Source organism: Pseudorca crassidens, chromosome 6, assembly GCF_039906515.1.
Source record: "Pseudorca crassidens isolate mPseCra1 chromosome 6, mPseCra1.hap1, whole genome shotgun sequence".
Taxonomy (NCBI): Eukaryota; Metazoa; Chordata; class Mammalia; order Artiodactyla; family Delphinidae; genus Pseudorca; species Pseudorca crassidens.
This window is the reverse complement of record NC_090301.1, coordinates 41,164,129-41,175,063: the sequence shown is the minus strand read 5'-3', so window position 1 is coordinate 41,175,063 and position 10,935 is coordinate 41,164,129. Positions and strand designations below refer to the sequence as shown.

At 35.6% G+C, this 10,935-nt stretch overlaps 1 long non-coding RNA gene across 2 annotated transcripts; it reads right to left on the bottom strand.

The window, feature by feature from the left end:
• Positions 1 to 362: 362 nt before the first annotated feature.
• Positions 363 to 10,637, bottom strand: LOC137225808 (uncharacterized). Of its 2 annotated transcripts, XR_010944034.1 has the most exons (4): positions 10,496 to 10,637; positions 7,376 to 7,455; positions 1,284 to 1,378; positions 363 to 643 (listed from the first exon to the last, which is right to left on the bottom strand). It is a non-coding gene; the product is annotated as an uncharacterized lncRNA (long non-coding RNA). The 2 variants fall into 2 exon arrangements; XR_010944035.1 differs by lacking the exon at positions 1,284 to 1,378 and having other exon boundaries at positions 363 to 647.
• Positions 10,638 to 10,935: the final 298 nt, after the last annotated feature.

Below are 10,935 nucleotides of genomic sequence, written 5' to 3'. Positions count from 1 at the left end.
CAGGTCAGCTACAGTCTCACCCAGAACTTTCCTATAATCCAAAGCCCCCAACAACTTTCACAAATAGTTATATAAGTGCACATCTTTTCAGCAAGACATTTTAGAGTAATAGAAGAATGGACAGCTGAACTGAAGAAACCCCCTCAAAGTTCCTGACAATTTATTCCTTTCAATTCAATTCTCTATTAGTCCTAGTAAGTATTATGTCTCTTTCAGAGAAAGGTATCTAACTTTTAATACATTTGAAAGCAGTCTGCCTTTGAGAAGGGATATATACATATATATATACAGAGAGATAGATAGTGATCAAGACATAGACTTTAGAGATTCCAAGAGCTTAAGAAGAAGACTGACACTTTCAGTTATTAACTACAACAACAACTTTGTTATTTTCTTTTATTGGCAGTACGTAGGCTTCTCACTGTTGTGGCCTCTCCCGTTGCGGAGCACAGGCTCCGGACGCGCAGGCTCAGCGGCCATGGCTCATGGGCCCAGCCGCTCCGCGGCATGTGGGATCTTCCCGGACCGGGGCACGAACCCGTGTCCCCTGCATCGGCAGGCGGACTCTCAACCACTGCGCCACCAGGTAAGCCCAACTTTGTTATTTTCTAAAGTCAGGGTATTGGTGGTAGTACACAGTTTGCTTTCTGCAAACAAAAAGAAAAAAAAATTTTTTAATTGTTTTAAAATGCTATTATGTGCATAAACACATTTAAATATATTTATATGTAAAAGTTTAAGCACAATATGTGTTTATTTATGGAATGTATTTTCATTTTACAAATAGATTATTCAAGTAGTAAAAGCCCTTTCAGTATGCTTTTTCTGAATAGTGAATTACCCAGTTCACTTAAAATATCCTTTAGAAATATATACATGGGGCTTCCCTGGTGGCGCAGTGGTTGAGAGTCCGCCTGCCGATGCAGGGGACACGGGTTCGTGCCCCGGTCCGGGAAGATCCCGCATGCCGCGGAGCGGCTGGGCCCGTGAGCCATGGCCGCTGAGCCTGCGCGTCCGGAGCCTGTGCTCCACAACGGGAGAGGCCACAACAGTGAGAGACCCGCGTACCGTGCAAAAAAACAAACCAAAAAAAAACAAGTGTGTATGTGTGTGTGAGTGTGTGCGTTTCTGGTGTAAATAAATTGATTTCAGCTACTGATAAGTGCTAAGATGAAATTAAAATTATGTAATATAGTAGACAATTATAGGTGGTAGTTTATATTAGATTGGGTGTTCAAGGATGGTATCTCTTATGAGGTGGCATTTGAACTGGTGTTCGGCACTTGCCTAGTTTCGTGTTGCTCTTCATTCCTCCCTCCTCAGATACAGCCATTTGGTTATTTTTTCTATGATTCAGCTACCACATTCATAGTCCTACCTGGAGAAAAGAACGAGCTGTTTTCTATGCGTCACTCAGGTAGACAGATATGATAAGTAAAAATAAGTAAAGTGATAAGTAAATATGTTATCTCAACAAGTTCCTGTAAATGTTCCCTTTGGCCATCAGTGTCTATCACCTACCTGTGTGCCTCTGGAATTATGACTTTTTAAAAAAATCTTCAGTCCATGTCCATGAACATTTTAGGTTCCAATTTCTTCTTAAGCATGATTTCCTCCAATTGCCATCTTTCATGGAATAACCATAGTTTTTCATTCAAGTAGGGATGTATTATATATTATATTTATATAATATATAAGGTAATAATCTAATATATATTTAAAATATATATCACTCTTAAATTTTTAGAGCTTTAAAATGGAAGGGGGAGATAGCCATATGTGTTCAGTGTGCCTTCTCTATTTCATTTGTTCTTTGTTTAAATCTGCATTTTAATCCTTTAAAATAACCTTATTTTAATATGTTTTCTGGTCAAAAGAAGACCTCTGTAAAGAATAGACTCAATAATAAGCCTAATTTTATTTTCAAGTGTATTATCAGCTTTATTCAGAATTTTTGTGTCTTTAATAACCATAATAGACTTTTCACTGTACTCATGATGTGTTTCTTTTCTTTTATAATATCACAGAACCAACAATTGTCCTTCTTGAATTTGGTAAATTGTTTCTTCCCCGCAAGTGTTATTATATTGGCCTTCACTTTGTTAGTCATACCTTTTTTCTTCTATTTATAATGGACGCTGAATTCTAATTACCTTATTCAAGGTGAAACCTAGCCTCCTTAATGTGGCAAGATCTAAAGACAGAAATATTGTACTTTCCAGTCCATCATTCTAGACAGTGATGAAAACATAAAACCCTGAATTTAAGATTAATCCTATAGGACACCAGTTGTTATATCCCCTGCCTCCAGACTGACCCCTGTTTATTGCTTTCTGATTACAATTTAGTCAGTTGCTTGCTGACATAATGGCTACATAATCTAAACTATATTTTACAAGTACATCGATAAGGATATTAAGCTCAATATACTATGCACTAAAGACTCAAAAACCTCACTAATGCTACATTAATGCTAGTACATCACAGTGGTATTTGTGAATACACCAAATCCCTTGGAGTTATACTTGGCAGTAACTCAAGGTATAATAATAAGGAAGTCACCAACCATCTGTCAGTACAGCTGGGTGAGGATAACAAGTTCACAACAATGAGAAAACAAATTTAAAGTGATGGGTGATCATTGGTGACATTTCAAGAAAGGGTTTGGTTATAACATACCATTTTAAAAAATCTAAACAGTTGCTCTGCAATACCCCAAAATATTCATTTTTCTCTGTTGCCATTTAACGGTCTCAATGAGTGATCCCAGAATATTACTACTGCAGCCAAATGTTTTTGCTGTGCTTACCTTTCCAAGGGCAAAAAAGCAATCTTGACATTTAATAGGTATCCTAGTTGTCTCACAAGAATTGATAAGAATTTCCTCATGTGTGTACATAGAGTAGTACTTGATAAACCAGCGTAAAACTATTTCCCTGGTTATCAATTTCCTGATAAAATGAGTTGATACTGATTAAAATGACAAGGAAAGAGTCTAGAAATAAGCTGTCAATTTTCCCACATGTTCACCAGTAGATCTTCCATACCTCTATACCACTCAATAAAGTTAAATATGTTGCAACCTTTTATTTTTCATATGCTAAAATTATCATAATCCCTAATTGTATTAGAGCACATTGCAAGAAACAGAAAATATTAGTAGAAAAATACATAATGAGAAGAATTTGTTTCTTACAAATCATCAAAACTACAGGAATTGAAGTTATTGCTGAGTATTAATTTCAAGAACAAAATCATGGCTGCCAGTGAAAGGTCAAGAATATGCTTCTGCTCTCTCTACTTCACCAGAAATATCTCTCACACAGCTGGTACCACCAACCAGAGCTTGACTACTTGATGCCTTGGAAGTGCTCATGTATTATGTCTTAGGTACATAGCTTCATGAAAGAAACTTAAACTCACAAAAAAATGCTTTTTCTTATTTACAAGAATAATTAACATTCTGAGTTGCCAATAAGTACTTGATAAATATTTTGTGACAAGTTTGAGTTGATAAATATTCATGAAGTATGATGTCATATAAATTTATTATAGACGATAATGTTCTGAGCTTATTTTAGAATACTTGTGATAAAGCATATATTTTAAGTATATGTTGGGGAAGAAAATAAAATCTATTAAATGTATTTTGGTATTTTATTTATTTGTTTGCTACATATTTTCTGTAGAGTGTGTTTATGAGAGGAGCACATATTCATTTCTGTGAAAGGGCATCTTTTTAAAAATCTCCTTTTGGTTTTAATTGTAGTTTTTGTCTTAAACAGTCATTAAATTAAAATTTATTAAAAACATCTTTTTCAAAAAAAATGAACAGAGCCTCAGGGATTTCTGGGACTGTAAAAACAAACAAAACCCATCTCTTTCATACTAATGAAATTCCTTGATATATGCTGAGAACACATTGAAGGTAGCATCTTTCCAACCACAGGAGACTGAAAGCTAAGGGACAGATTAACTTATTGCAGGAAGCTAGAACTGAAGACAATGGTAAGACTTAGAGTTGAAGTATGATTTCAGCATCTTCTGTTCTCTGTGCAGATAACTTTGTGAACCAGAGAACAAAGTAGAGCTCAGGCAATGAGTGAGTCACTTCTGTTCCAGAGATGGAACATCATGAGACCAAAGGGGATAGGGAGTCTACACATGGAGAGATAAGCATGGCAGTCAGAATCCCATGTGTTTCTGCTTTTTAGTTTCTAAATCAGTTGGAAGAATTTGGAGGTGTGGGGAAAATGAGTCAGCAATCCAGTCGCTGAGGGTTAAATAGAATGAAGTTTTTGTTTGTTTGCTTGTTTAAACTGAATTTTAAGGATAAAATCTTTTGGAATATTTCAAAACTTTAGAAAATATCATGTGTAAACTTCCCCTTAAATTGTTAGAATTGAGTCTGTCCAGGTGTTATTAAAGTTTTCTGACCTTAAAGTATATGTGTTTGAAATAAGTCTTCTATTTAGGAGGTCATAAGCCTATGGGCATTGCTATTTGGAAATAAGTTGACTTTGTTATGTTGAAAAGTTTTTGTAAATATTACTAATTCCCACAGATAAATACATTCACTTCTCTCAACCCCAACCAACCTCACATACACACTCCTCCAACTCTCCCCCTATATTTTATATACATTTACTCTTATCTGCAGGTCCAGAATCATTAATGGAACTGAGTCCACAAGGCTGGGCAAGACTGCCAGAATGGTCGATTTTTCCACAGACTCAAAAATCATAAGAGTAAAAAAATCTTAGAGATAACCTAGATGAGTTCCTTAATTTTAAACATGGAGAAGCTGAGATTTGCTTATATTACTCCTTAATTTTTTCATGATACATATTTTGATGTGGGTAACTTTTTGAGGCCACTTGTCAATATTCTTTAAATGAGCATTATAGATACAAAATGTGAACAAAGAACAGTGACTTGGTGACATATTACTTACATTAACTATTGCACATGGATCACATTTTCCTGATTCTTTGTATACCTTGTAATCTATTTTCTGTTTGACATCCTGAGTGATACATTTGAGGGAGTCTAGATTATGTTTCCTTACTTTAAAGGATATTAAATTTTGTAATGGCAGGCATTTAAAATAACAAGATCATCTTGATTTTCCCAGACTTGGTTTAGTGCTTTGTCAGGGATGCTTTATTTCTATCTCCTGAGTGCTAGGGAATGGTTCGTACTCTAGAGTTTGGTCTTTAATGTTTGAGCTTTCTGGATTCTCAATGAGAAACCCTAAAGGGCTGAGCAGCATTTCTACTCTGGGTTAGGAGAAACTGCCATATCCCAGTACAGCAAAATCTTGATACTTTTGATAATCTCTCTAACCCCTATATTAAGTATTCTCTGCTAGGCCTTTGGGGCCTTGCTCTTGGCATGCACAGATAGACACTGCCAAGGACTCAAGGAGAACTCATAGGAAAACTTCTGGACATGCCTCCCAATGATGTTCTCTCTTTTCTTACATGGTCTGTCACACATATTCTAACTACTTCAGCAATATTGCACATTATCTCTGCCTCTTCAGCTCAGCAAGACCACATCTGACTACTTGAGTTTGACCTTCCTAAGCCATGGTGTGAAAAATGCTCCCAGGCAGATTGCCAGAGTGAAAGGGGTACTGAGCTCATTTGTTGCCTTTTGTTCAGCTATTAGGGTCCTGTTCTGTTGTCCAGTGACTTCATATCAGATATGTTTCCTCATTAATGGAAGTCCATAATATTTATATGAGAGTTTATTTAGAAGTGAATCTAGCATTGACAAAATCTGTGCAGTGATAGAGTAGTTCCTAAATATAATTGTTTCAAATATGCTTCTATTTAAAATTACAAAGAATTAACAAATTTACAAAGAATTAACAAATTATTTTGACAATTGTCTTCTTTATTCTTCCTTTATCTTTATGATAAGAAGCAGACTTGAATAATTTCATAATTTATACTACCTTCCCATTCTCTACCACATTCACTTATAGTTTTATCATTATGTCCTAACATTATTAGAAAACCCAAATGCATGATCCTGTTGTGGATAAATCAGACATGAAATCACTTGTTCTATGGAATGAACAATGGAATTGAGTACTATTTTTATTTTTATGTAAATGACACTTAATATTATTTTCATATTTTTGAGATATAAGTATGTCATATACTCACAAACAAAAGTATTTTATTTAGATGAAGATATATTAAAAAGCTCACAATAAGACATTACAAATTTCCCCTTGGTTCTAGCAAGGGGAACTGTTCATACAGTATTTCTAGCAAAATACCCACAGCTCACAAACCCTAATAAGAATGTCTCCAAATTTCTGAAGATGTCTCATTAGTCCTCAGGAACAAATCCATTTCCACAGTATCCCTGCTACACCTCCATGTGCCACAATTACTCTATGTGGCTCCGTCTGGCTTAGTTGTCCTAGCCTGCTACATTCACCACTACTTTGCCCATATGTTAGGTGCTAATGCTGTTAAACCTGGTACAAATTCAAATAATAACACATATTCTTCTTGGATTGCTCCCCCCTTAGATAAGTATAATATTCCTCACTAATCAAGCCTAATACTTCTAGATCCCTTTCCAGCAGGATGGGTTCTCACTCAAGAAAATATCAGTATCTTTTCTTCCAGCACAAACACAACTCAACCTCTTTTAGTTCCTTCTTCATGTTTACTGGGCATGTCAGGGGAGAATTATGTCAAAACTTCATTCCTATGTACAGATTGGGTTCATTCCCAGTACAAATAGACTATACAAATATAGACTTCTAAGGCCAATGAAATCATTTTTTTGAACCACTTTGTTGAACTTTGCAGAGAAGTGAGTGAAAACTAAGGCTCAAACGGAGTTTCTGCTACACTAATAATAAAACCCTTTTAAATTACCATTTATAAAATGAATCTGATATGTTTACATTTATTGGGACTAATAAAAGAAATTAACAGAGCAATATATCATGATATTGAGGAGGATTTGGAGGTGTGGGAAAAATGAGGTAAACCAAAATTCAATGCTTGATATAAACCAAAATTCAGTGCTTGGCTTGAGATAAACCAAAATTGACTTGAGATAAATCAAAACTTAATGCTTGGCTTTTTCATCTACTACAGTGTATCCTTTTCTACTACAGTGTATCCTTTTCATCTACTACAGTGTATCCTTTGGCAAATTATTTTCATTTCTAAATCTGTAATACTGTGATGTAATAAGAAATACATATTTTAGCCTTTATCTCTGGCTCCTGGCCAGAATTCCTAAAACCTTTGCAATTTTCTAAGCAATAAAGGTGCTAGGAGCATCTTTATTCTAATATTTGGTCTTTGACATGAGTTCTTGACACAGAGCTCCTTAATACCTTGGAATTTCCTGACAGGAACATATTCTGTTCTGACGAGGTGACTCTTGGTGGGCTCCTGGGTAGCATCAGGATGGGAACTGGCTGCCAGAAGGACCAAGAAATCCATGATTAGAAGTTTGGAACTTTTAGCCCCACTACTCATCCTCCCTGGGGAGGGGAGAGGGGCTGAAGATTGAGTTAATAATCAGTCATGCCTGTACATTGAAACCTCCATAAAAATCCCTAATCTATGAAGTTCAGAGAGCTTCCAGGTTGGTGAACACACCCACATGCTGGGAGAGTGGTGTACCCTAACTCCATGGATACAGAATTCCTGTGTTTGGAACCCTTCCAGACCTTACCCTATGTATCTCTTTATTTGGCTATTTATCTGTGTCTTTTATCATATCCTTTATTATGTAATGAACTTGTAAATGTAAGTAAGTGCTTCCCTGAATTCTGTGAGCCATTCTAGCAAGTTATTGAACTTGAGGAGGGGATTATGGGAACTCAATTTATAGCAGTTGGTCAGAAGTATAGGTGACATCCTGAAACTTGCTATTGGCATCTGAAGTGGGGGCAGTCTTGTAGGACCAAGCCCTTAACCTGTGGGATCTGAGGCTAACTCCAAGTAGGTAGTGTCAGACTGAACTGAATTATAGGACAGCCAGCTGATGTAACAGAATTGAACAATATGAGAAAAAAAACCCTACACATCAAGTTATGAAAATGTTCTATGTAGAAAATAAAAAACAAAAAATGAGTTGTTTTCCTTACAAAGGCTTAATTCCTCATCTGTAAAATAATAGCTTATAAAATTAATGTAAGCGATATACAAAATAATATCTTTAAGCATTTTGTGCATATCTAGAACGGAGTAGTGACTCTATCTATGTACGGGAGTTGGTGGTAATAGTCATATTAGTATAGTAGAAATAATAGTAATAGCAATAATAGCAGTGATAGATGTATTTTCTAGATCACAAGTATACAAGGAATGTCTATAATTCAGTATTAAGCATTAAAAAATTAAAGGTGTTCCTCTATACCTATGTATGCATTCTGTAAACTCTTATACTAACTAGAATAGGATTATGAGAAAATACAGATATGGGCAATCCATTCAAAGAAAAGGCAGTTTTGTACCTAAAGCTCTATCAAAAACACAGTTAAGGGGCTTCCCTGGTGGCGCAGCGGTTGAGAGTCCGCCTGCCGATGCAGGGGACACAGGTTCGTGCCTCGGTCCGGGAGGATCCCACATGCCGCGGAGAGGCTGGGCACGTGAGCCATGGCCGCTGAGCCTGCGCGTCCGGAGCCTGTGCTCCGCAGCGGGAGAGGCCACAGCAGTGGGAGGCCCACATATAGAAAAAAAAAAAAAAGTTAAAACGTTTTAAATTATTTAAAAAATCTACAGTAAACATAGGACTTCATCTTTAAATTATAAAAAAGGTGAAGGTAGCTTGATAGGAGAGAGTGTAAGGGAGGACTGAGGCTATTAAGTAGTGGAAATAAAAGCAAGATTCTCAGCACTGGCTAGCCTATAGGAAGAACAGGCAAAGTGTGGTGTTATGCGGAGCATTCTAGTTAGTACCTTGCTGACTCCCATTCTGCTACTTTGCATTTAGCGGCTAATGCTTGGTGGTCCACAACGCTAAATGTTAAGAGTGCTATGTATAAACTAGCAAAAATCAAGTAACATATTGATTTCATTTCCCCATTTATAAATCACAAATGAACTAAAGTTGCATTGTAGCACAACAAATTATATTTGGTGCTTTAAAGTCAGATAAGGCAATACATATACTGGCTTATAGTGAGTCCAGAACAGTTAGTGAGGTGTGTGCCTGCTTAGAAATCTACTAATAACATAAATAGTTTTGTATTTTTCTTGCTGCACAGAGAAAAGGGTTTGCTAGGCCTAAAACTTAGTACCTTTATTATACAGGGACCTTAAGAAATATTTCCTGGCCTCTGGTACATAATTCACATGCCCTTGAAAAATAAATAATAAATAACATACAGAATTAATTTTGACTTAAACATATGTCACAAAAATTTGGATTTAATGGATAAACAATAATGTTGAAAATTCTTCTTGATCTTGAATAATGTCTCTTTCCTAATCTTAGGACGTCACCAGTGATAGATTGTTGCCCACAATACAATAGTATGAAGTTTTCTTGTTTTATTACTGAATGTCAAATATTTTTAGTAAGGTAAATTTATTTTTCATATACAGGGAAAACCAATTTATAAGAGAATTATGAAGTGCTTCATTAGGTAATTTAATTTATTATTTGGCAAAAAGCATTTATGTTCTGAAACTCTTAAGGCACTTCCTCAGAGACCCAGGATTCTAAGAAACAGAATATGAACATTAATCTTTTATTTCATAATTATGTTTCATCATTAATTACACAATATAAAAATGGAATAGTAGTGATCATATTATATCATTTGGATTATTTTATAAATTAGAAGAACAATAAAATAGAAACGAACATATTATATTTATTTATGTTCTTTCTACTCCAGTAAAGTATTTGAGGTGGCTGAACATTCAGGAATAAAACAGAGAACAAGCTGACAAAATGAAGGGAAAGCATAAAATTGATACATAAGTAAACTACTTCTCTCTGATGTCCTTTACAGCCAAAACAGAATAAAAAAGAGAGAGAAACATAATGGCCTCTATACCTCTCATTAAGTAACAAAAATAGTAACACATCTTTGTAAGATATTAATATTTTCCTGTCATATTAATTGGAACTCTTGGTCACAAACATAAAATAGTCACATATTTGATGATTTAAGGTAAAATACGTATGTATAACAAGGCACAATGGGAACTTAGAGAATCAAAGGACAGGCAAGGAAGGATCTGGGCCTCTGGAACACAGGCATAAGTGGCAAGCTCTTCGAAATACTACAGGAAATTTTCTCTTTGCCTTCTCTCTCTGCTTTACTGTTTATCTGTTATCTTTTTTCAAGACAAAAGATGAGGGAAATGGTAGGAATAATAATATAATACTATAATAGTAAAACAATATAAACTGAAAGTGCATTAAGATAGTGTATTAGCTTTCCATTGCTTCATAAATAATTATCACAAACTCAATGACTTAAAACAACACAGACTTATTATTTTACATTTCTGTAGGGCAGAACTCCTACACCGGGCTCAACAGGCGAAAAATAGAGTGTTGGTCAGCTGCATTCCTTTCTGGAGGATTCATTTGCAGAATTTGCTTCTTTATGGTCCTATGATAGAAATGGCTACATCCTTGCTGGCTACCAGCTGAAGGCTATTCTTAGCTTCTAGAGGCCACCCTCATTCCTTGGCTCCTGTTTCCCTTCATCCTTCCAAAAGGCCAGCAAGGGCAGTTTGAGTCCTTTTTATTCTTTCACTTTCTCCTTCTTTCTTGTCTTTTCTCTGACCAAGCCTTCTGCTTGCCTCTTCCATTTTTAATGTGTTCTGTCATCTGGATAATCCAGGATATTTTAAGGTCCATAATTTCAATTACATCTGTACCTTTTGCCATAAGTTAACATATTCACAGTTTCCAGAAACTAGGGTG